The following is a 24,203-nucleotide window of genomic DNA, read 5'->3' as shown; positions in this document are numbered from 1 at the left end:
GGGACACCTTCCACTAGAGCAGCTTGCTCCAAGCCCATGTCCAACCTGGCCTTGAGCACTGCCAGGGATGGGGCAGCCACAGCTTCCCTGGACACCCTCACAGGCAAGAACTTCTTCCTAAGACCCCACCTCCATCTGCCCTCTGTCAGCTTGCTTCCAGAACTTTGCTGCTGCCAGGAAACAGCAATATTTTCCCTTTAGAGCTCAGGGCTGAGTCTGCTTCAGTACCGAGGTGCTGCTGCACATGCGCGGTGCTGGCAGGGAAGGACCAGGGCACCCTGCAGTGCTGCCCACCACAAAACAACTATTGACAACTCCAAAGTTTTCTCCTTCATTAAAGACATAGCAGAGGCCCAAGCTGCTCAAGGAGTTAAATGTATTAAGCAATTTACAATTAATATAGAACTCATTCCAGAGATATCTACCAGAGAGTACAACAGGGCAATTAACCCACTAATACACTAGGCTATTACATCGCTATGTCTCTTATTTTAGCCTGAGGTGATTTGAAACGCATTGGATTAAAGGATATTACAGGAGATAGCATGAAAAATAGCTTAATGTAATGAGCCATCCCGTGATGTCTGCTATTAAAGATGATTTGCAGTTGAAAACTACAACATACAGTAGTTCAGCCATTTAGAAACATGAGTAATTTAACCCTTTCCTAGCCTGTGCCCCTTAGATGAATCGGTGCTCCCTCTCCTGCCACCCCCTCCCCCACTTTCAATGCCTTTATCTGAGGATTATCAAATGCACCTTATTAAAGTACAATGGTATCTTTGGGAGATTGGTGCCTGAGGTTGAGAGAAACCAGTAATCTGCTAATAACTTTTAAGACTAGATCCCTGAGCAAGTAAATAGGCTGAGGCAGAGGGAGGCTGTTTGACTGGCACCACGTTCGTGAGATGGGAACTTGTAGCAAATTCCCAGAGTAGCCTTAGGCCTGTCATATCAGTTTCAAATGGTAACTGAGAACTGGGAAACAAAAGCATCTTATCTTAAAATCTATAACCGTACAGCTTAGCATGGAAATGGCAGCACCCAGGGAGAGGAGGGCTCAGCGGCTGGAAAAGTTCCTGCCTGTGAAGCAGACTTGCCATGGAGACCTCTTTGATAGCTCAGGCACGTTCACTGCTGGGTTGGTGCTGCAGGTCATCAGCTTCTCATCTTTAGTTTAGCCTGGCTTGGGTCAAGAAACCAGCACCAACAAGCCTGGGTACTGAATAAAGGCACCTAGAAGGCATCCTGTTCCCAAAGAGAAAAACACACTGGAGCAAACACTCTAAGCACAGAGCTTTGGCCATGGGCTTTATTCATCCTCGCTGGCAAGGAAAGGACTGTGCTGCTGATGTGTGAAGGGGATGATGAACACATGGAGGTGCTGGGTGGCAGATCCTGCCTGCACAAGAGCCCAAAATCTGCACTGCAGCCCAAGTGCCTTCCCATGAGTGGCTGTAGCACAGTTATGCATTAGCACAGCACTCTGCCAAATGATGCAGCTGTAAATCACCTTCCAAACCTGGATCTGCACAGACAGGTGATGGGGGAGCAGATGAGGAAAACAAGGAGGAGGTTCACTGTGCTCCTGCAGAAAGCCACTGACTTCACAGAGCAGTGAAGGCCTTCTTCGGATGAATTTTAAACTGTCCAAGGATGGAGATTCCCTCATACCTTGGGTGCTTCTTCCAGTGCTTGGTCACCATCAGCTAGAAAGTGGTTTTCTTACATCCAGTCTGAATTGTATTTGCTGTTGCTTCTTTCATTTTACTGAAGACCAGGTAGAAACACCTACAGAAGATGCTTCCAGCCGCTACATCTGGTGTAAAGAAAGGGGAGACATCAAGTATTCAGCAGGAGCAAATGAACTCAGAGCAGAACCATCCCATGGCCTCTCCCAGAAGCCAGCAGCCTGAGCCTGAGCCAATGCAGCAAACCCCAACCCTGCCCAAGCTCAGGTACCCCACTAAGAAGGTCTGAACAACACCACTGGGGAAGGAGAGCCTGTCCCTTGGCTTGATGTTGGTTATGCTGATCTTCTAACCATAACACAGGTTTTAGTACTTACATCTGTGGGTATTTCAGCCCAGCTTGCCCCCTGCCAGCTGACATCCTCCCAGCCCAGATGCTGCTCATTTCAGTTCTCAGGAAAAATCACAGCACTGAGAAACAGTTTTGACCTGGGCAGCTTGTGTTTCTCTTGCTCTTATTTCTGTGTTTTCTTCTCCTACCCAGAATGCAGTAAAATCATTGAATTCATGCTGTCAGTCATGAGGCTTTTTGTCTATGAGACGGGGACCCCAGGCACAATCTCTCTTTTTAAGAACCCCATTGACACAGAAATAGAGATGAACAAAACTGGCACTTATTTTTCCCCCAGGAAAAGATAGGATTTTTCTCCCCATGTTTCCTGTCAGAAAAGTTTCTTTCTTCAGCAAACAGAAAGAGAGTAAGAAATAAATCCCATGCAACCCATTAAAGATATTGCAGGGGGGACTTGGGGAAGAGTTACAAGTACATGAAGAAGTGGGCAGGATGGTTTGTAGGCAGGAGGACACGAGTGCTGCCTTGACCCACACTACCCAAGCATCCTCTGCTGTGGGCACAGCTACCTGTTTCCCAGGAGTTTCCATGTGCACCAGCACTCCCCTGGGAGAGGTGGCCCAAAGCAGGGTCAGTGGCTACTCAAGGATGTGCCACTGGTTGTGTTTGCTTTCAGTCATTACCGTGGGATTCAAAAGGGATGTGCCAACTTACACTGAAATCATGAGGAGGATGGATGGCATCATTGTGGTTCCTCTGAGCAAAGCATGAGGAATGAGGAAAAGGAACCCAAATGCCAGCAAAAAGCACTCTCAGGCTGCGATTCTCCTGGGGCTGAGCTGAGACATTTCTGCACCAAAGTGGAAAGAGAAGGCAAGAAAAAAGCTGTTTCCCCAACTGCCCCCTGTGCAGAGCATTCAGAGGGGATTTTAGGCAAAGGGTGGTGCTTTCCACAAACCCTTCCGCAGGGGCAGGAGGGAGGAGGTGGTGGGGACCTCCTTCTAATCAAAGAACTTGTCACTGTCACTTTGGTGTTAGCAGATGCCACGAACAATAACCAGGATCCCATGCCTCTGAAATGCGTTATTAACAGGCTACATTCATTGCTATCCACCCCTGCTCCAACCAGCTTTCCTTTTTGTTTCACTGTGGGCTGCCTACATCCCAAGCGGCACGGGAACCTGTCATTTCTCATTTCCATCCGGAGGAACAAGTGATTTGGGAGAACGGGAGAGGATGACCAGGGCTTTCTGACCTTTTCTCCTTCAATTTCATTCCTCTCCTCTGTGAGAAGAAAATGGCAATCACACTAGGTGGAACCGACAAACTCATCTCTGTGTCACTGCCTTACGCGTACAATAGCTGTGTCACTAGGCGTCAGGAGGACGGGGCAGTGATAGGATTAGGGGCCCATGATGGCCCTTACCTGTGAGCAGATTTAAGCCTTCCCACTGCACCCCATGCTCGTTGGTACCAGCCAAGGTGGGGTTATTTCATTGTGAGCACGGTGATGTGAAGTGCACCATAAAAATCCCATGTGATTTGTCTGTTCTTCCTTTCCAAGTGGGATTGGTGTCTTCATGTGCCTGCAAAACCCCTCCTCAAGGAGTGAGACCTTGTGGCTTCTGAGATTACTAGGCTTTTCATATCACTTCGTAAATTCAATTGAAGAGCTCTCAGGGATATACTACGGTGATGGGGAAACTGAGGCACAGCCAAGGAATGGGGCTATCCCAAAGCCATGCCATACCTCTGTGGGTACTGAGCATCCAGGTCTCTGCTCCTTTCCCTCCAAGGCTGTCCTGCAGCCAAGCAGATGGGGACGTACAGTGTAGGAAGGCAGATGGACACCCAGGGCAACCCCCTGCTCTGCAATGCCCACCCTGTGCCACCCCAAATCTGCTCCTCCTGCACCTGCAATTATCCCATGGGGTGACGATCAGAGACATCAAATGTCCCCAACACCTTGCAGCTACTACATGGAGGAGAGGACAGTCTGGAGCATCACAGCCACAAAGAACCAGCCCAAGGCACTACCAGAGTGCTGGTGAATAGAGCAATGAATAAACATCATGGCTTGCACAGGAGCTCAATGGGCTCAGCCCCAGCATGGAGCCACCACCATGATGATGAAGGCACCATCAGCTCTAGTGCTTGGATCAGCACTGACATTCCCATTTCACCTGGTTTGCAAACACACCTTGATTTATGAGGGGGAACATTTTATGGTAAATCAGAGACACCACATTAAAGGGGATTTTCCTAAACCATTCCCAGCCTCCAAAGAACAGAGCCCAACACAAACCCACCGGAGACAAGAACAAAGAACAACTAGAGCATCATTTTAGTCAACTGTAACTAGTCCCGGATGAGATACGGTGGCGCAGGATGATATATTCCTGGTTGGCATGATGCAAACTGGCTGTTTCCTCCTAATACCTGAATGGAAAAGTGCAGGAAGGCGAAGGGGGGAGTGGAGAGAGGCAGGGGAGAAGGTTTCGTACAGACAGCTCTTCTGCAAGAAAACTCCCTTTTTGGAGGGTAGGAGGGATATTAGCTGGGAACAGCAAGAGCATAGATTTTTCAGCTCCTATAAATCATTATTACTGGAATGTCCCTGAGGGGACGAGAAGAATGCATCAGTTACAGCCAAAACTTTTAGAGGGAGAAAGAGGAGGGAGGGAAAAAGGGAAAGAGGAGGGGGAAAAAGGAGAAAAAAAAGGGGGGGGGGGAGAGGAAAAAGGGGGAAGAAGAGGAAAAAGGGGGGGGGAAGAGGAAAAAGGGGGAATAAGAGGAAAAAGGGGGGGGGAAGAGGAAAAAGGGGAAGAGGAAAAAGGTGGGGGAGAGGAAAAAGGTGGGGGAGAGGAAAAAGGTGGGGGAGAGGAAAAAGGGGGAAGAGAGAAGAAAAGATTAAAAGGAGGGAAAAAAGAAGGAAAAAAGGAAAGAAGAGTGAAAAATAAAAATAAGAGAGAAAGAAAAGCAAAAGAGGAGACAAAGGCGGGAGAAAGGGAGGAAGAGAGAGAGGGAGAGAGAACAAAAGCAAACGGAGAAGGAGGAAGAGACAGGGAAGAACGAGGAGAAGGGAATGAATGAACTTTGGAAGCAATTTCTAATTCCTTTCACCTACATCATGAATTGAGCATGCAAAAAAAAAGGAGGAGAAGGCGGCAGGAGGCAGGGAACTATTGCGCCTGGCATGCAGATTATCATTTGAAAAGCTTCTGTTGCTATGTTTTTGTCCCTGGGTGATGAAAATGAAATTGTCTGATGTGTGCGCCGTGTTAGATTTACCTTTGCAGGGTTCACCCACAATCAGTAGAGAGGGGTCATGCCACAATATGTCATCTCACAGCTCCATCACACCAACTCCAATTTATACGAGGAGGTATTATGCATTTCAAAGGAACCCCCTGCGCGTGGCTCTTGTTACTGATCTATATCACAGCTCAGCTGAGGGAAGATTAGTTCTGCTGCAAGGGCAACCAGACTTATTTGTTTATGATTATATTCCCCTTAAAGACGCACTATTCCTTTTTTTTAATGTCTAATTTCAAGCATCGCGTTAAAGGGGCTGGGGAGAAGGGGGGGTTGGGATGTAAAAAAGGTGAGAGAATTCCACACTCTCTCCCACAAGGAAACCTAATAGTCCAAGTCTCCCATGCATCCTGCTCATTAAAACCCAAAAAAAAAAAAGCTCCATTTAAATGCAAATGTGAGTTTTAGCTGGGGACTCCCCAAAAAGCTTCTCTTGGAAGCACCAGGGAAATAGGATTCAGGAAGCTAAAATGGCTGACAGCAGCCGAACGCCTGCGGAAAACACTTCCCATCTAAATGCCCTCGTCCTTCCCCCTCCGATGCCCCCCGGTCCCGCATCCTCATCCTCATCCAGCCTGGCTGGCTCAGGCGCAGCATCACTTATCACCGCTCTCCGCTGCAAGATTGTTTTACCTCCGGCAAACACCACCCCAGCGAGCTAAAACTGATAATATTAGCCTTTCAACTCCTGCACGCGCTTGCTTTAATCAACGTTTGCCCAGAAAGTCGACGGTTTTGTCCCTGATAAAGGCTCTGAAGGATTTAATGAGGCTACCGAGTGCTGCAGACCCCAGGAAGCCCCCGCTCAGCACAGCTCCCTCCGTGTTACTGAGCATGGATTTAGTTTGGGGGGCTCCAGATGATAGCGGGCACCCAGGATATCACCAAGCAGCTGGCACTGATTCAATGTGGTCCCTGAGCTTTGGGGGCTGTGTAACCCCCAGCATTAAAAAGCCAATGAATCCTGGGAAGTTTTTATACAGTGGAAAAGCTGATTTGTTTCATGGGGGGAAAGATGCAGAAGGAAAGGACCTTGTGGTCCTGCCCATGGTGGTGGGATGTTCAAAGCTGCCACAGCTGCTCCCAAACCTGCCCGCTGATGGGTACCCAGGAATGCTGCTCCCTGACAAAGACCCCACACGCTGTGGGGCACCCCCCAAAAGCCAAATATAAAAATGGGATTGGGGTTTTCTGATGGAAAAAAAGGGGAGATGTGGGATGAAGGAGGTGAGGACACCTGAGCTGTTCCTGCGGTACAAGGGTGTTTGCCTCCACAATGAGAGCAGGGCAGGATTCATGCCGAGCTCTCACGCAGAGGTACTTGCTTATCATCACCAGGCCGGTTTCTGACTCCTCTGCCCACGATTAACGTATCACTGCTTATAATAAATAGGCCCATTCCCATGTAGGAAATAAATGGGTCCAGCAGGGATCTGCGAGGAGCAGAGACACGGAGCTGCTGCTCTCTGGCCCCATCTCCCGGCTCCTCCAGCCCCTCCGCAGAGCAGAGCCGGCAGCGCTGATGGGGTTCAGTGGGAGCAGAACAGCAAAGGTCACCCCTGCGCCCCCAGCTTTTCTTACTGTTCTGATGATGCATTTTGCCAAAGTTTCCCAAAGCCAGGCAGAATCAGGAGCATCGAAGCTGCTGTTGTCTTGGCTTCACATCGCTGTCAGCCACATCAGGTGTGCAAGACTGAAAGCGATGCCCGTCTCCCTTCGCGGTGCTGTCTGCCTGCTGGAACAACAGATGAACAGATAAATGTATAAAGAAAATGAGCAGATTAATTAAGGGTGGAATTGGTGCACGGTTCACTTGAAACCTACCTTATAGTTATGAGGAGTTTCCCCTCATTTGGGGTTTGAGCACTTGGTGGGATGACTGTGGTACCCACCAAAATCCCACCCCAAAGTGGGACCCCCAGCATTACTAAACCCCCGTGCATTGGCACAATCAGGAGGAATGTTCCCCGCAACTCAGACCCAAAGCGTTAATATTTCCTGCTTAAGTGCAAAATCCTTACAGCACAGCTCATTGAGCTCCTTCCTGCGCTAGAGACTGAAAACCTGAGACACCAAAGGCCAGTCACAGGTCCCCAGAACCCACGTTCATACAAAGAGCCTCAAGGCCATCAGGCTCTAACCGTGTGACACTCAATCTGTGCCAGCCACAGCATCGCCCTGGGTCAGGAACCTGGAGCAGGCTGGGAGGCATCCATCCCATCTTCAAGGGCCAGCCTTCCCTTTCCCTGCCATTTCCTCCCTTGTTCTTCCTGAAAAACACACTCATTCCACTACTTGGAAAGCTCGTAATATGATGGGTGAAAACAATTAAATGAAATAGACTGGTAATACCCATGGGAAAACATTTTTAGATATGATATTACAATCTTGTTTCAAAATTGGATTTTGCCAAGAGGAAATACAGTTTATTATAAAACACATTTTCTTTTAATTTAATTATATAATCTTTTGGCTTCAGAGAAGGGCTGCTTAAATCAGACCCATTTAATTTTCAAGTGTATTCACCCATCACCCAGGGCAAATTGGTTTAAATTAGTAGGTGACTACATAAGTTCGAGATATGTGTCAGACCAAAATTTATCTGCGAACCCTGTATCAAAGCCCATCTCCATCAGCAGCACAGCAGCAGAAATTACCAGGGATGAAGAGACAAGTGGCTGAAGAGCAGCATTTGCTCTGATTTCAATGACACCCACTACAAACCCCGATGTGGGGTTATTTATTTTTGCTCTTTGGGAATGTTTTGCCACATCAGTTCATCACGCTTGCACGTCTGCACCGTGCCAATAAAACCTGATGACCTGCAGTTAGTTTCTACCAGGTGCATTAAATTCCCATAACGGGAACAGATCTTGCTAAGTCTACCATAGCCTCTTCTTTTGCAGAGATTACATTTCCAACCTAATGACGAGAGTGGTTTGTTCAGACGCTGCAGTCACCGAACTCTGCCTGCGATCTGTCTCGCTGACCCGCTGCACGCCGCGCTCCTGCAACACAGCTCCACATGGACAATACCTTGTGAGTTATATCACGACTCCCTTCCCATCCCACCCTATTTTTCCCCATTGCTCAGCTCCTAGAAGCCTGCTCCTGGTTCACATTTAAAACTGGCCAAACAAAACGCATCCAAACTCATTCAAGCCTGGTTTTGCGCAAGCAGCCCTGCGCTTACGGCTCCCAGAGCTTAAAGTGTGTGGTTTAGTGCTGCTCGCTGTGGTCTGGGATAATCACTTGCAAAGACAAGGGAGGAAATTCCACAGCAAAGGGAAAATACTGCAGTGCAGTCGAGGCTGACTCGGAGGGAACACCACAGTAAGAATAAATGATAATACATGGGATTTGGAAGGGGGTTTTCATCACAGGTATCAAAACGCTCCCCATGAGTACTGGCTGGGGGAGGATGAGCTGCCCCTGAGCAGCCAACCCAGCCTCACCCCCAGCATCCTTCTGTGGGGCTCCTGCATTGGGTCACATTTGGGAAACATCCTGCTCCAGGAATGGGTCTGCAGACCCAGCCGAGCCCTGGCTGGGTTCATCCCCATCAGCCGTCCCATAGCTCTGCTCTCCTCAGCAAACACATCCAGTTTTGTACCCTCCAGAAAACCCATTGATGTGGTGCCACAAGCAGCAGCACAACCACCCTCATGTTAAATAACACCCCAAAAAGCAGAGGTTTCTGCCCTGGCCCAGAAACCCAGCCAGCAGTAGAAGGCAGCAAATAAAAGTAATACCAAAACAGGATTTGGTTCTTACTGTTCTTGCAAGGCTGGTTTGGTGTTAACCACAACAAAATATCTATCGTGATTCTCGTGTCAGGCAGCAAGTGCAGGTCCCTGTAAAGCAAAAAAGCCTGTGAAGGCTCCCAGTGCAGCAGCATCAACTGTAGGTGTGTATATATATATATATATATATATATACACACATATATAAATATATACATGCATCAGTGTAGGGAAGTTCTGAAAAGGTGGTTTGAATGAACTGTAAGTGTTGTTTAGAGGCAAATACTTTACTGAACTCCATCAAAACATTATCATACAGATAGTTATAGGTAAGGAAGGCTCCATGGAGACCTTAGAGCAGCTCCAGTGCCTAAAGGGGCTACAAGAAACCTGGAGAGGGGCTTTGGACAAGGGATGTAGGGACAAGCCAAGGGAGAATGGCTTTAACCTGCCCGAGGGGAGACTGAGATGAGCTCTTAGGCACGAGCTCTTCCCTGTGAGGGTGCTGAGGCGCTGGCACAGGGTGCCCAGAGAAGCTGTGGCTGCCCCATCCTTGGCAGTGCTCAAGACCAGGTTGGACACAGGGGCTTGGAGCAAGCTGCTCCAGTGGAAGGGGTCCCTGCCTGTGGCAGGGGTTAGAGCTGGATGAGCTTTAAGGTCCCTTCCAACCCAAATGATTCCATGATTCTATGATTATTTCAACAGGTGTTGGACACCCACCTCCTTCTGGGTCTTTGCTGCTCTCCAATTCACTGCCCACTTTGGAGACGTACCCAACCCATCCCACAAGCCCAAACCCTGAGCAGCACATCCCTGCCAGCTGCTGAGCTGCAGCTGGACTCCAAGTGTTATGAAAACATATGATCTCAGCCATGTCTGGCAAATAAACATTACAAGGGGCTGTTTCAAAGCTTTGTAGTAGCAAATCTCAGCACTTAACTAGTAATGCAATAAGTCCTATCAAGAGCATGCTGAAAGGTGGAATAAATTTCCTGGAGAACAATGCGTGTGATGGATGCACATGACCAACACACAATAAAACTGTAGAAGGGGAGGAAAAAAAATGCATCCAGTCAATACAATAAAATCAGCACAAATATAGGCGATGGAAGCAAATAAATCCAACAATCCAAAGACTCTACAACACTCTCACATGCAAAACATTTCTTTTTCCTTCTTCCCCCCCGCTCCTCTTAGAAATCTTCGGGTAAAGAAAAAAATGGGCCTGTTTTGCATCTTGGTGCATTGTGAAGGCACCGGCGGCTGTCGGCACAAATTACCATTCATCTAGGCGTTGTTGTGGAAATTTTCAAGGGATTTGCAGTAATTATATGACAAAATGCTTGCAAATCTCACTCATTGCTGAATAGAAACACACGGGTCAAAGATTGAACACTCTCAGCTTGGTAATTTGTAAATGTCAATCAGACGGGGGCCACGGGAGGCACCCAGGCACAAGCAGTGAAAGGCAGAGCGATGCCGTAGCAACCAGAGAAAGCCTTTTCACTGCGCCGCTCGAAAAGGCACGGGATAGTTTTAGTTCCCAGTTAAAAACCCAAACTGATCACCTTGCACCAAGAGGAGGGGGAGAAGGGGAGGAGGGAAGGGAAGAAAGGAAGGAAAAACAGTTTAAATAAAACTGGGGAGATTAAATTAACTGATACATACATTGGCGGAGGGAGATGGCTTGCTCGGTAATAAATACGGGCTCCTATCTCCCCCTGTGCGAGACAGCAAGGAAAGCAAAATAAAATTAAAAGATATAACAATAAAAATTATAAATGCATTGCAGCCCCTCCGAGCACGAGCTGGTAATGAACCCGCGGCGAGCCGGGCAGAGCCTTATCTCCAGGGATCATAAAGAGGCAAAGCAAAGCAAGGTGATGGGGACCACTGTCCCCCTCCCAAACCACCACGCTCCATAGGGACACAGAGCTTCTTGGAGAAGCCAACCCCACCTTCTTCCATGGTCCAGGAAGTGCGATTGGGAATTGAATTGGTTTAAACGATACCAAAGGAATAATCCCGGTGTCTCCCACTCCACAGGGAATACATTAAAGCGACCTGATTTGCCTCTAAAGAGAAGCATCTCTGCTCCATGAGGGCTGTTTCAGAGACAATTACAGCCCGGGCTGGGGCACTGGGAATTTGTGCCACTTGCCCTTGGGGCCCTGCAGCTTGGTCTCTATTGCAATACTAACAAAAATGACATTTTTGGTTCAAAATGGGGATGTTTGGGGCTCCCGAGGTTGGTTCCCTTTGTTTTCTTAAAAAGAAAGGGGAAAAAAGCCCATAGAAGACAAGATGCTGCTGGTTTTGTCCTGGAGACTATGATTTTAGGGCTGAAAAGCCCATTGCAGGAGAACCGCAACACCCCAAGAAGCCATCAACACGTTACTATGGATTACTGTTGGGTCAGGCCCAAGCTTTCTTAAGCTCAGCTTCATTTTGGGCGAGTTTCAAGCACAGAAGTGCGAAAGCTGACAAGCTGCAGGGATGTTTTTTCCATACAAACCGTCCCTGTGATGGTAGCGAGATGCCATCACACACCGGGAAGGGCTGGCATCAGCCTAACTGCAGGGTGAGGAGTTAACACCAAAACCATTTAACACCCTTAAAACACAGAAACCTTGCCTTTGGTACAAGGAATCTACCAAACCAGAAAGGTTACAGTGAACAGAGCACAGAATTTTGTCAATATCAAAGCCCAAGCTGCTGAAACACCCCTTAGTTTTAAATGCAGGATTTCCCTCCTCCTGGCTCATGGTTATGGAAGGAAATAACTGGTTTAACTGGTTCAGAAGAGGAAAATTACCCTAATCCCACCATGGATGGAAGGCACCTTTGAAAGACACTGATGACCCCAAGAAACATTATCCTTCCTCTCCCAGGGCTCCTGGGGCCTGCAGGCAATGTCCAGCATCCCTCCTGTGCTTGGCCCAGGGGCTGTTTTGGTATGATACAAACCCTAAGCAGATGCTGCTTCTTTCAGCCCTGAGGCCCCCAGCACAAGAGGGATGTGGAGCTGTTGGAACGAGTCCAGAGGAGGCCATGGAGCTGCTGGGGAGTTATGGACTGCTCCATGGCACTGGGAATGCATCACCTGCCATTAGCTCCTCCCTCAATGGGATTTAATGAATCTGAGAGAAATTATGAAGTACCATAAAGCCACAAGTATCATAAAAAGTCTAATAAAATTGAGAAAAGCTATTAAGTTATAAATACAACCAATACATGCAGCATCACTCAGATGGCAGAAACTAGCTATAAAATCAAGTCATTTTAGACCATCACTCTACAAGTTACCAAGTCTTTTAAATCACAAGTCACACGTCCCTTTATGGCATCCAATCCTATTGTCTGTAGGACATCCATCTTCCAGTTAAACATACATGAGCCCTTATGTACAATGTAGGACAAAGAACTTCAATCAGTGCTTTGGTACCTCTGGCAGGAAGTAGCTGGGCAGGTCTCCACTTTGTCCCTGTGTGATGTCTTATTTAACCCACTCCCTAAATACCTGCCATTGAAAAGAAATAACTCTAATAAGTTGCTTAGTAAGGGATATATTTATTTCTTTTATATATATATATATATATATGTATGTATGTATGTATGTATGTATGTATGTATGTAGCAACTGCAAACCTGAGGGTTTACAGTGCAGGTGTATTGCTTCTTGCTCACTCAAAGACAAACCTTTGCTGATCAACCTCCCAATCACTGTGGAGCCATTTCTTGCCTTTATTTACTCTCAATGTCCTGTATGTGATGAATATTCATTGAAATAATTAAACACCCCATTCACAGCCTGTTGTGTTCACCATTAGCCCAATAAAACCCAAACAGGTTAATGATGAGCTTTAATATGGGGATTTAATATCATTTCCCCTATATATTGGCTAAAAGTTTAACTCCCCCTTTAAGCCTCATCAATTAACTGGAAATAAGGAAACCCCATAAAAGCACACTGTGGCTGTAAGTCACAAGTACATGTGCTACATGGCTCTATGTTCTTCTGTGCTTTTTTAGCTGAGTTTCTCATTTTGGTTTTGGCTACAGTATTAGAGAGAGTAAAACTGAGGTGGGATTTCCCCCATTGAGGAATTATTCCCCCATTGAGGAATTATTCCCTGTGCAGTTGGTTGGTGGAACGGGAGCACAGGCTGGACCAACAGTGGAAAAACACCTTGTTACTAACCAAAGACTGTGCCCTAGTAAGGAAGCCTCTTAAAGAATATTGGAATTGGTGCCTATGCCTAGCCATGGGATGAAGAGGCCACAGCAGCATCCTGGGCTCTGTCAGCACCCAAAGCAATGCTGGTACCTGCTAATTAGCCTGCTCCAGCATGGCCTAAGAGCTCCCCATTAGCAGTTCAGAGCAGGCTGTCAGAGACACGCAGAGAGAACAGGAAGGACCAGCACAAATCAGGAGAGTTTATGAGGATAACTTACATTAATTTTATCCTTTATAGGCAATAAACCTTTGCTGGTTCATTACTGGCCACTGTTAAGTTTTAAGGGAGTTTTTTAACATGCAGGGGAGATGCTGCCTGTCCTTGCAGGCTTCACTGTGAGCTGGCACCTTGGAGGAGGAGACGTAGGGTTTGGGATGTGGTGGGGTTGGTGATGGAACAGGGGAGGAGACACTTTCAAGCCTGGCAGGCTTGAAAGTACAGAGGAAAAAGCACATTGGAACAGCTGCGGCTGCCCCACCCCTTGGCAGTGCTCAAGGCCAGGTTGGACACAGGGGCTTGGAGCAAGCTGCTCCAGTGGAAGGTGTCCCTGCCTATGGCAGGGGTTGGAGCTGGATGAGCTTTAAGGTCCTTTGCAGCCCAAACCAGGCTGGGATTCTATAAATGCATCCCCAAAGGGCTGGGGCAGTACCTGCTGCTAGTGCCCATCTCCTCAGGGCAGGGCACCCCCAGCTCATTGCCATCACACGATGAAGATGAACCTCCCTTTATTTGCTGCTTAACTTCATCAGCTGAAACATAGCAAGTGCCATTAGGTGAGAAACGACAGAGCGAAATACCCATCTGCAAGCAAAGTGATCCTAAAGGTACAAAGCTGGAAAATAAAGGAGGAGTAACCTGCACACCCCACCAGTGCCATATCTATAGCTTCACGCTGATGAAACAGCATCACCTTGGCTGGAGACTTTCCCTGGGTCCTGAACATTAGAGAAATATTATGTTCAGAATTACCTGAAGTTTTATTTAATGCAATAAAAGCTCATTTTCGATGGGAATTAGTCCTGAAGTAGAGGACTATTAAGAAATGCTGGTTGATGCACAGCTCAGCCCTCCGAGCTAATCAACTCCAAATGGGGAAGTGCAGGGGAGGGGGCTGAGGGGTGTTTGGTGCCTTTCTGTGGGAGAGGTGGTGAACAGCACAAACAGCGAGGAAAATGCCTGATTTAGCACTGAAATCAGTGGAAGTCTCGGCATTTCCATCAGCCGAACAGCTATTCCTCAACCAGGGCTTTGGGATTGCACAGATTGAGCCCGAGCAGAGTTCCTCCCTTTCCCAAACTACTCAAAGGGGAAGAGAAACTAAAACCTAAGCAACAAACATCTCCCACCCCAGAAAAAAAAAGACAGAGCAGGGGAAAACCAGAGGTTTTATGGGCTTTTACAAGGCATTTTCTATGAATAGAACTGTTAGCATCGTTTAATGAGAGATGATTCCCAGGGTCCCCTCCAGCCTGAACCAAGAAGAGAAAAAGAGAAGGAGAAGCCAGTAAAACAGAATCAGTAGCAAGGGGATGAGACGAGGCCAACAGCAAACCTCCAATTCCCCTTGGAAGTCCTCAAGCTGAGGGTAGAAAAGGAAACAACTCGAGGAGGTAACTGCATCGCAGGCAGTTACAATCGCAGCCATCCTTACCTGGCACCTGGATGGGAAAACTGAGGTTCCCAAGGGAAGGCTCCACCAGATGATGCCTGGGAAGCACCTGAGCGCTGCCTCCAGAGCTCTCACTGATGAATTAAGGGATAGGCTCATTTAGGAATCATTTGTTTCTCTTCAGTTCTCTTTAACCCTGCAGTGGGTCTCAGCACCCCTGAGCAGCAGCAGCTCTTTAACAAGTTCCCTTCAACGTTCCGCTGTATAAGAGGGATAATAAATCCCATTTCCAGAAGAAACCAGGGCAAAGGCAGTGAGGAGAGCAAATCAGCTGCATTTTGGGGCAGTTTAGCCCAGAATCGATGTGTTTGACACCAGGGCTGCCGGGAGCATCCCTTCCACCCCAGCTCTGGCACCGGGAAGCCAGGCAGGAATTCTGAGATCCAAAATGGATGGTGTGGAGGAAGAACCCAACCTGGGAAAGCAGCTCCTGTCTGCTGGGTAAATGTCATCTCTTGTGAGGTTGTCCTTTTTAGCTGTCTGTATAAATAAAGAGGCTCCCCCTCAGCTCCATCGCTCCCTGCCGAGCCGCCTGTGTTCATTGTAGCAGTAAATGGAGTTCTTTAAAGAGGTGCATGGGAGCTCTCGGTGCTGACGGACACCATAGATCACACAGTAACACAATGCAGTGTGGATGCAGGGCCTGATCCTGCCCCCACAGGGATGTGGAAAGCTCTGGGAACCTCTGACCTGAACATGGCGAGGGTGAAGCCACCCCAGGAGCCAAGGTGCCCAGAGCAGTACTCAGCTTCGGTGCTGGCAGCAGGAGAACAGCAGCACTGGCCTCATGGAGGCAGCATCCCTCGCAGTATCCCTAATGACATCCTTTGCTGCCTCCCTCACAAAATCCTCTGTAGCATCCTTTGCTGCATCCATGATGGCATCGTTTGCTGCATCCCTTGTGGCATCCCTCGCAGCATCCCCCATGGCATCCTTTGCACAGGGAATGGTTTGGCTTAACAGCCCTGGCTCTCCCATTGCGTTCTTGTCTGCCAGCATCTCCTGCCATCTTCTCCGTCTTCACATAAGGCTGCAAAGGGAGAAACCACCGATGTTATCTCCAAACTCTACAACAATGCCAGATGTCGATTCACTTGAGTGAGCTCCCCTGTTGGGAACCAACACGGGTGTCCTGGTTTGCACCCTGAGGCTGTGGGTGCTCTGGGAGGTGCTCCTGGCCGGAGCCATCCTCACATTTCACCCAGTTGTAAGGAAATTATCACACGTGAGATTTGGAAAGAGGAGGTTTTGGCACCTCATAAACTCACACACAGTAAGGGGAAGCAATCTGGCATCCACTCCTCCTGTTAATACACTCTCTTATGTGATGAATAATAACGTGTATTTATAAACATCTGTTGCTGCACAAATAAAACCAGTTCTAGAATAGAAACCTGATATAAACCACAATGACTTTTTAACTTCAGAAACTGAGCTGCAATCACAAGGAACAACCCATTTCAGACAGCAACAGAGACATCTGCCTTGTCTTAAACACCAGCCAAGCACCAACCACACAATGAGCAGGAGGGAAAAGAGATCCTTAAAACGCTATGCAGGGCCTCAAACATTTCCCTCTTCTCTCACCATCCCATGGTCCTGCCCAAAGGGTGCCACCGGCAGCAAGTGCCTGGATCCTGCCTCCAAGTATCCAAAGGGAAAGCACTGATGAATGCACCAGTGATGACTTCCTCACCCACCTCCATGCAGGCATTGGTCTGGGCAGATGGAGGGACCACAGCAGTGTCTCTCCCCCATCCCAAAGACAGACCCTGTTTGGAATGACCAGAAAAGGGGTTTTCCCCCCATTTGCTCCATGCTCTTCTGTGTCCCAGCAGGTTCCTCAGGACAGCCCTGCTCCATCTGCATCTCTCATGGGTGGAATGCGCCATCTCCAGCAGCCACAGAGGAGATGGGCAGAGCTGGACCACGATGGGAGTTTCCACACCCAGCATGGCCGCATCCTGCCCCACAACATCCCATGGCTGCCCTTCACCCAAGACCCTCATCCTTGGGGTTCCCCTTTTGCTGCCCATCACTTTGTCCTTCAGGAGGCCCGCAGGACCCTAGGGCTCATCCATGGGTGCGGGTTGGGCACCCATCCCTAACATCAGAGCTCCACCTAGCGCTGTGCAGCCCTTCCCACCACCAGCCTGGGCGAGAGGAGGTGGGAAAAGGGGGGAAAGGAAGAAAATTAAAGCATATTAAAGGTGTTAATAAGCGACTTATTTAAACGGAGCATCACACATTGAGCATTAATCACCCCGCAGTAAAAGTGTAATTAAGGAGTCACTCTGCCTTCTGGGGAAGGCTCGTGGAGGCCGAGAGGAAACGGGCTCTTTATTAACACAAATTATTTTATTTGGCTAAAGGTAATAATTCTAAGTGAGGTCAACGGGACTCGTGTGCATGGAGCAGCGCCGGGGCCCGGCCAGCGTTGCCATGGAGACTGAGCCAAGTTCATCCTCGCCGGTAATGGCTTTGCTCTGCCACCACGGCTTGGGATTGTTCCTTGGGAACAAACAGGCTTCGAGCCAGCAGCGGCGTCTCCTCGCAGGAGAAATCCCCTGGGAATTTCAAGGGGGAGTCTGCAGGAGCGCCCAGTTGAACGGGTGGAAGCATCGTCCCCTTCCCAGCTGCTCAGCACCAAGGCTCATGGGATGGCACCCACCAGATGTTCTCCATGTGGGAATGGTGTTCCACAAGCAGAACCAGCACTTGATGTTCATGTTCTCCAGCACAGCTACAGCCCAGGGTGGGTGTGGGATGGTTGGAGGACCATGTCCATCCCAGCCATGCAGAGCCAAGCTGTAGGAATCTTCCCACATCACCTTCCCACAGGGCAGCCGGAGCTCTATGGGGCTCTATGGGGCTGCAGCTTCCCTAGGGAACACCACAGACTCACACCACCACGCCAGGGATGTGACCCGAGATGCTTTCCAGGCACAAACACGTTTTTCTCCCCATTTTAGCCCAGCTCTAGCAAATGCATTTGATGTCCTAACAGGACCAAGCCACAGCGAGTCATTTACCTGTGAGAGCATTTCCAGGCCCCTGTAGCGCTGAGTGCAGGGACCAGCATATTTAAAAGTACATCTAATGCCCTAAAAATCAAACTCTAATAAAGCCATGAGTAAAAGCCAGCCAGGATTTGGGCTGTAAAGCCCCGTTTTCCCAAGCACATTCCTCTGCTCGGAAAACTCATGTGTTATTCTGTCTCCTGCAGATTATTGTCTGAACGCAGCGGTGATTTATCTGTCTCCCATGTCATGTCATCCGTTTATGTACAGTATTATACGTAGAGTACAGCATTAACATTTTACTATTATTCTTACCTTTCAATGCAAAAAGATAAGAGTGTAAATCTGGGAGACAAGGGATGTGTCACCAGAGCTGAGGCAGCGCTCCTGGCCTCCTCATCCTCCTCCCTCTGTGCTCCAAGGCTCAGCTCACCGCAGGACCATGCCTAAGCGACCACAATGGCAATATTTCCATCACCAACACATGGCTTCATCCACGATCCCCCTTCAGTAAAACCACCCCCTTTAACAGGAACATCCCCCTTCAGCACAAACATAACCCACCCCCCTGCCACACCAGAGGAGCAACAAACAGCCTGTTCACAACTTACAGGCCCTAGTAACTTATTAGCACCTAGTCAAGATTAATCAAGGAGGGAAGACTAAAGCAGGTCCCTAATTAGTTGCTGATGATAACTATATTTGTCATCCTCTCCCAATTAGTCTACTGTACCTTTTGGAGCTTAATTGCGCCTTGTTCTTCATTTAAATGTCATCATGTGCATCTATTCTCCCCGTTCTTTAGGAAATTTGAGAAAAATCTGACATTAAATATAGATTATCTTTAGATTTTCATAATTAACACAACTGAACCCTCTTTGGCCTAAATACATCTCCTAATGCTATAAATCTGGCTGTGCTCTTGGAAGCGGGTATCTCCAGGGATGCTGTGGATGGGGGTTCGCATCTCTGTGGCACTGGGGTCACGCACAGGTGTGACAGTGGTGGCTGCGGTCAGGATGTGGCCTTGGGATCCCCCACAGAAGGAAGAGATGGGGCAGCCTTTGGGGTTTTGTTCTTTTGGGGACTTTTGTCTCCATTTTCATGGCTGAGAACATCTTCAAGAGCCCGATTGTGAATGGTGGGTCAGGTTATGGCCAGGGGAAAGTGAGGAGACTGATTCACCTCCCTCCATCCCACTGCCAAAGCTGCCCTGGCAGCCCTGCTCTGCCCTCCCACCCTGCAGCACCCTTAGGACAAGACACGGCTGCTGCTCCACATGGATCGCACCCCGCTCCCGCGGATCCAGATTAGAGGGTATTCAATATATTGATGTACAACAGAAAGCTCCAGCCACCATTAACCCTTCATTCACTGCCCAGAGCTCCCTGGCAGGACTCTGCACCTCCAGCCTCCCCTGTCACCCAGCAAAGATGTCACCAAGGCTGCAACACCCATGGGTGCCCTGCATCTGGTCACACGCCTGTTTGCTAACCTGGTGTCCCTGCATGCCATGGCAGCTTGGGGGGAGCAACACCTGGGCAATGCTGACCATGAGCCATTCCTCACCATCACCACAGAATTCAAAGCCCCATCTGAACACAGAGCCTCTCTCCTGCTATATCCAACACACCCCAGCCATGTCCCTACACCGAGCCCCACTGCAAGGGACTGAATCCGAAGCGATGGCCCAATGCACTAGGACTGCAGAAGGAGCTCCAGGGTGAGATGGGATGAGCTGGAATAGGGTCTGCCCTGCAGTGCCAGCATTCCAGCCGCCAATGGGGGTCTCACACTCACTGGCTCCCCGGAGCGATGCTGGGTACCAGGACACAGCCATCCATGTACAGGCAACATAGGAGCTGCTTCACAGCCAGACCTCTGCCCACACTGATCAGTGCCAGAGGCAGGGGCCAGCACAAGCCCCATTGCCCACTCCAGCCCACCAGGGCCGGATACAACCCATGGGGCACCCTCCTGGACACCCAGCAACGTGTAGGAGCTGCTGATGCCCAGCAGCTCTGCCCACAGCCCCTGCCACAGCAATGCTCTCACTGAGAACAACAGCCAGGCTTACAAAGAGGAGGAAGGGAAGGGAAAAAGCAATGTATGTTCCTACCTGTCCCTTAGGAAGAGGCTCAGCGCACAGATCATCCCTACTGCCTATTAAGAGCCAAAAAGCCCACGTCGGTCTATGCATTTCCCAAGTGCTCCGGGGCTCGGCACATCCAGCACAGGGAATGCTGCCGCTCGCTTCCCCGGAGGAGGCTGCTGCTGCGCGAGCGGATGGGGAAGGAGAAGAGAAAGGAAAACTGAGGGGGGAAAATAAATAAATTAAATCAAGGAGTAGTCAAAAAGTGTATTAGAAGCAAATTTGGAAGGAAATCAATGGGCTGTAATTGGGTTTGATTTTTCTTCACGTTTTGTTTGGCTGGGGGTTAGGTACAGACTCCCCACATGAGCAGAGAGGAGAGATTAAAGCACAGGGAAAGGTGCCGGATCACGAGGCGGTGGCCACCAAAGCATGACAGCTCCATCACCCTGTCAGGAGCACGGCAGGATCAACACAGAAAGGAATAAAGGGGAAACCATGCAGGGAGGAGACGGGCATTTGCTTATTTACTCTTTTAGCTGGTGCTTCCCTATTCGGCGCACAAACCCATCCCTGGCAGCAGGATAGGGGTTGTGTCCAATGCCTGCCCACTGGTGCTGGGGGGACCCAGGTGAAGCCTGCTCAGTCATACACAATGATAGTGATATCCCTAAAACCATGCAAAAAGAATTCCATGTCCCTCTGGAAAAGATGCTCCAACACCCCCCCAGACCTTCACCCATCCTGCTCCTGATACTGGTGTAAGCAGTGACATGGGTGCACGGTCACTGGAAAATGAGAAGAGAAATCATTTGTACCAGTTCATTCCATGTCTCCAGAGAGCATTGATGCATGCCTTTAAAACCACACTTCTTTCTGCTGGAGGTTTTAGTTTTCCTTCTCTAAACAGGAGTGATCCATACAGTGCTTGGGAAGCAAAAGCCGAATCCCTGCCCAGCGTGCTGTGGGCTGCACACAGGGATCCAGGTGTGCATCATTATTCCTTAGGTCAAACAGGCCAACAGGAGGCTGAAGAACGCTCCCCACACACCGTGGTGTGGTTTGATGAACCTGAACTGAGGGTGACCTTCGGCCCAGCACACCCACAAAAAGCACCCACTGCTTTTCCCTTTGTACCAAACCTTTCCAGAGCTGGAGAGTCCGACTCCATATGGCAGGGGCTTGGAACTGGATGAGCTTTAAGGTCCCTTCCAACCCAACCCATTCGGTGATTATATGACAGTGTTGAGCTCCCAACGGTCCCTCCTCATCCTCCCAAGTGACGAGCTGTTTTTCCTTTTACCCTTTAACCTTGAAAATTAACCTAAAACACAGGGCCCTGCGCACATGACTTACTCAAATAAATTGCATCCTTAATTATGAACACCCTCGGCTCCTGTGTGCTCCAGGCCACGCTGCCCCAGCGGACACCCCCCTCCTGATGAGTGGTTATTGAACACACGAACAACAATCAACACTAATTAAATACTCAGCTGTGGAGAGGAGACAATGTTTATCAAAAACTGCAAGAGGAGGGAGAGCATCTTCTGTTTGCTATAATTAGTTTGCAATATTCCCCAGGCGGTCTTGGAAATCGAACTCGGGTTTGTTCACATCTGTTTGGCACAGGCAGACAAAGGCCACCGCAGCCCTGGTCCCACTCTGCGTGCGTGTCCCCCCGTCCCGGACTTACATCCCCAGTGAAGCACATGGGGTGCAGCACCCACACGGCATCACTGCAGCAGCCCTGGGTGGCAGAGGAAGGCTGCCTGCCCTCCTCATCCCCTCTCTGTGGGTGTCACCAACGGGGGTGACATTCAAGGTGGAATGGGTCAGTGGAGGTATCCCAGCACATCGGGGTCACCGGCAAGCAGTGGTCGGACAGGAGGGTGATGGCACAACACCTTCCTTCACCCTCCCCATTAAAACCAAACCCCTCACCAGGAGGAAAAATCATCTAAATGCAAATTTATACCTTTATAATTCTTTAATTCCGCCGTTTTCAGCCAGGGAAGAGCAGGACGAGGCCGTTAATTTCCCTCTGTCTCACGTTATTACCGACTTAAAGATCTACTCGGCGGCAGAGGACAGGAGTTAAGATTTCCCTGAAGGAGGGGAAATAAGGCGATTAGTGATCACCAGCCTCCAGATGCTGAAGCCTGGGACAGCTCCAGATAAGAAAACGCTCGTTTCATAGTGTGTACATGAATGAAGAACAACAGGAACAACAAAAGCTCTCCGTCATACTCCACGCTCCGATATTTATCCAAGGCTGCTGAACCATCCCCATCCTCTAGACCCACACTAGTACCACCCCGCTTCCTACACACTGTGGTAGTACAGATAGGCCAGTGGTGAAACTGGGTTTGCAAAAACACCAACCTCAGGCAATGCTCTGAAGTTACTACACTGGGAGCAGTGGTGAGCCCTTTGCACACACCCCTATAGAAATTGCTAGACCTATAACACACACTGCCATATATATAATAGACACTTATAATGGCAGTATATATATATGTAATATACTGCTACTACTCATAGGTACCCCCTGCAATGCAGACACAATGCATCCAGATGGACACAAGTGCCCTTTTCAAGTCTGTTCCACTACAGTTCATCTTTCCAAACACAGTCCATGATTCCATAGTAAAGAACATTCCCTCTGCAGCATCATCCCCAGCCTGACCCTGGGGCGGCTGCATCCCCTTGTGCTGGGATGCTGCTGGGGTGATGCTCAGCATGAGCCCTGGGGACACCCCCACCACGGCACCTCCTGCTCCCGCCAGCAGCCGTTGCTTCCCAGCCTCATCCCTGTTCGATCCATCAATATTGGGCACAGTCACTGGGAAGGGCAGTCCCGGCCCTGATCAATAGCAGCAGCCGCCGGCTCCGTGGGTGCTGCACTTGTTGAGTGAGGCTGCAGCGGAAGAGAAGAAACCACACTGAATACATTCCTCCCCCATACAAATGTGATGGAGCAGAGGGGTAAAAACATCTTATAGTGCCTTGGAGAGGATGAGTAACACAAAAGCAAGTGTTGGGAGCCAGGGAGGAGCAGCGTTCAGGATGTGAGCACATCTGTATCCCCACTCTTGGGCTTCAGCTGATGCACGTGACACCTCTCATAACGAACAAGATTGGGTAGTAAAATACACTGGAGAGAAGACTGAAGTTCAGCACAGCTCAGTGGTGCTGCTGGACCCCAGCCCTGTGCAGGTGGACAAGGGCTTCATCCCCTCTTGCTCTAATCAAGAGCAATAGTTTCCTGGGGATCAGGACACAGCAAGTTTGGAGGTTACAATAAACAGCAAATCATGTTTTCATGGTGTTTTTCATGCCAGGACTCTCAAAGCAATTCATTAATTATAGAACCATGGAATGGTTTGGGTTGGAAGGGACCTTAAAGCTCATCCAGCTCCAACCCCTGCCACGGGCAGGGACCCCTTCCACTGGAGCAGCTTGCTCCAAGCCCCTGTGTCCAACCTGGCCTTGAGCACTGCCAGGGATGGGGCAGCCACAGCTTCTCTGGGCACCCTGTGCCAGCGCCTCAGCACCCTCACAGGGAAGAGCTTCTGCCTAAGAGCTCATCTCAGTCTCCCCTCGGGCAGGTTAAAGCCATTCCCCTTGGCCTGTCCCTGCATCCCTTGTCCAAAGCCCCTCTCCAGCTTTCTTGCAGAGCAGGAATTAATTCCTGCTGCCTCCCTGTGAGGCATCAGTGTGGATAGGAAGGGGATGGCATCAACACAGTGAGTCAGGATGAGCTGGGATGAACCAGAATGGTGACAGAGCAGAAGCTGCTGTTGCTGTGGATGCACTTCCCGACTCAGCTCGTGGCATCGGCACTATGGCTTTACATAACCAGGCTGAGGAATCAGTACATTGCCCTCGTGCTCCACTGTGATCTACCTTAAATATCTACAATATTTCTGGTACTAAACCATCTCCAAGATTCATTTCTTCAAGCAGCAGCAGATGGTCAAGAGCATTTCCTGAAATTGAACTTTATAATGAATTTAGGATCGAAAAGAATTTACATAATAATCTGGTTTAGATTCTGACAGGGAAGAAACCTACATAGAAACT

The 24,203-nt window shown here is 49.1% G+C and overlaps 1 long non-coding RNA gene across 4 annotated transcripts; it reads right to left on the bottom strand.

Annotated features, from left to right (window-relative positions):
- Positions 1–1,626: 1,626 nt before the first annotated feature.
- Positions 1,627–23,532, bottom strand: LOC136022060 (uncharacterized). Of its 4 annotated transcripts, XR_010615991.1 has the most exons (11): positions 22,096–23,532; positions 20,148–20,340; positions 18,344–18,474; positions 14,991–16,038; positions 13,989–14,088; positions 12,547–12,621; positions 10,770–10,822; positions 8,281–8,377; positions 6,940–7,093; positions 2,758–2,893; positions 1,627–1,819 (listed from the first exon to the last, which is right to left on the bottom strand). It is a non-coding gene; the product is annotated as an uncharacterized LOC136022060 (long non-coding RNA). The 4 variants fall into 4 exon arrangements; XR_010615990.1 differs by lacking the exon at positions 2,758–2,893; XR_010615992.1 differs by lacking the exon at positions 2,758–2,893 and having other exon boundaries at positions 6,940–7,090.
- Between the last annotated feature and the right edge of the window lie 671 nt (positions 23,533–24,203).

The sequence above is a fragment of the Lathamus discolor genome, chromosome 14 (assembly GCF_037157495.1).
Source record: "Lathamus discolor isolate bLatDis1 chromosome 14, bLatDis1.hap1, whole genome shotgun sequence".
In the NCBI taxonomy this organism is placed as follows: Eukaryota; Metazoa; Chordata; class Aves; order Psittaciformes; family Psittacidae; genus Lathamus; species Lathamus discolor.
This window is presented reverse-complemented; position numbering and strand designations above follow the sequence as displayed.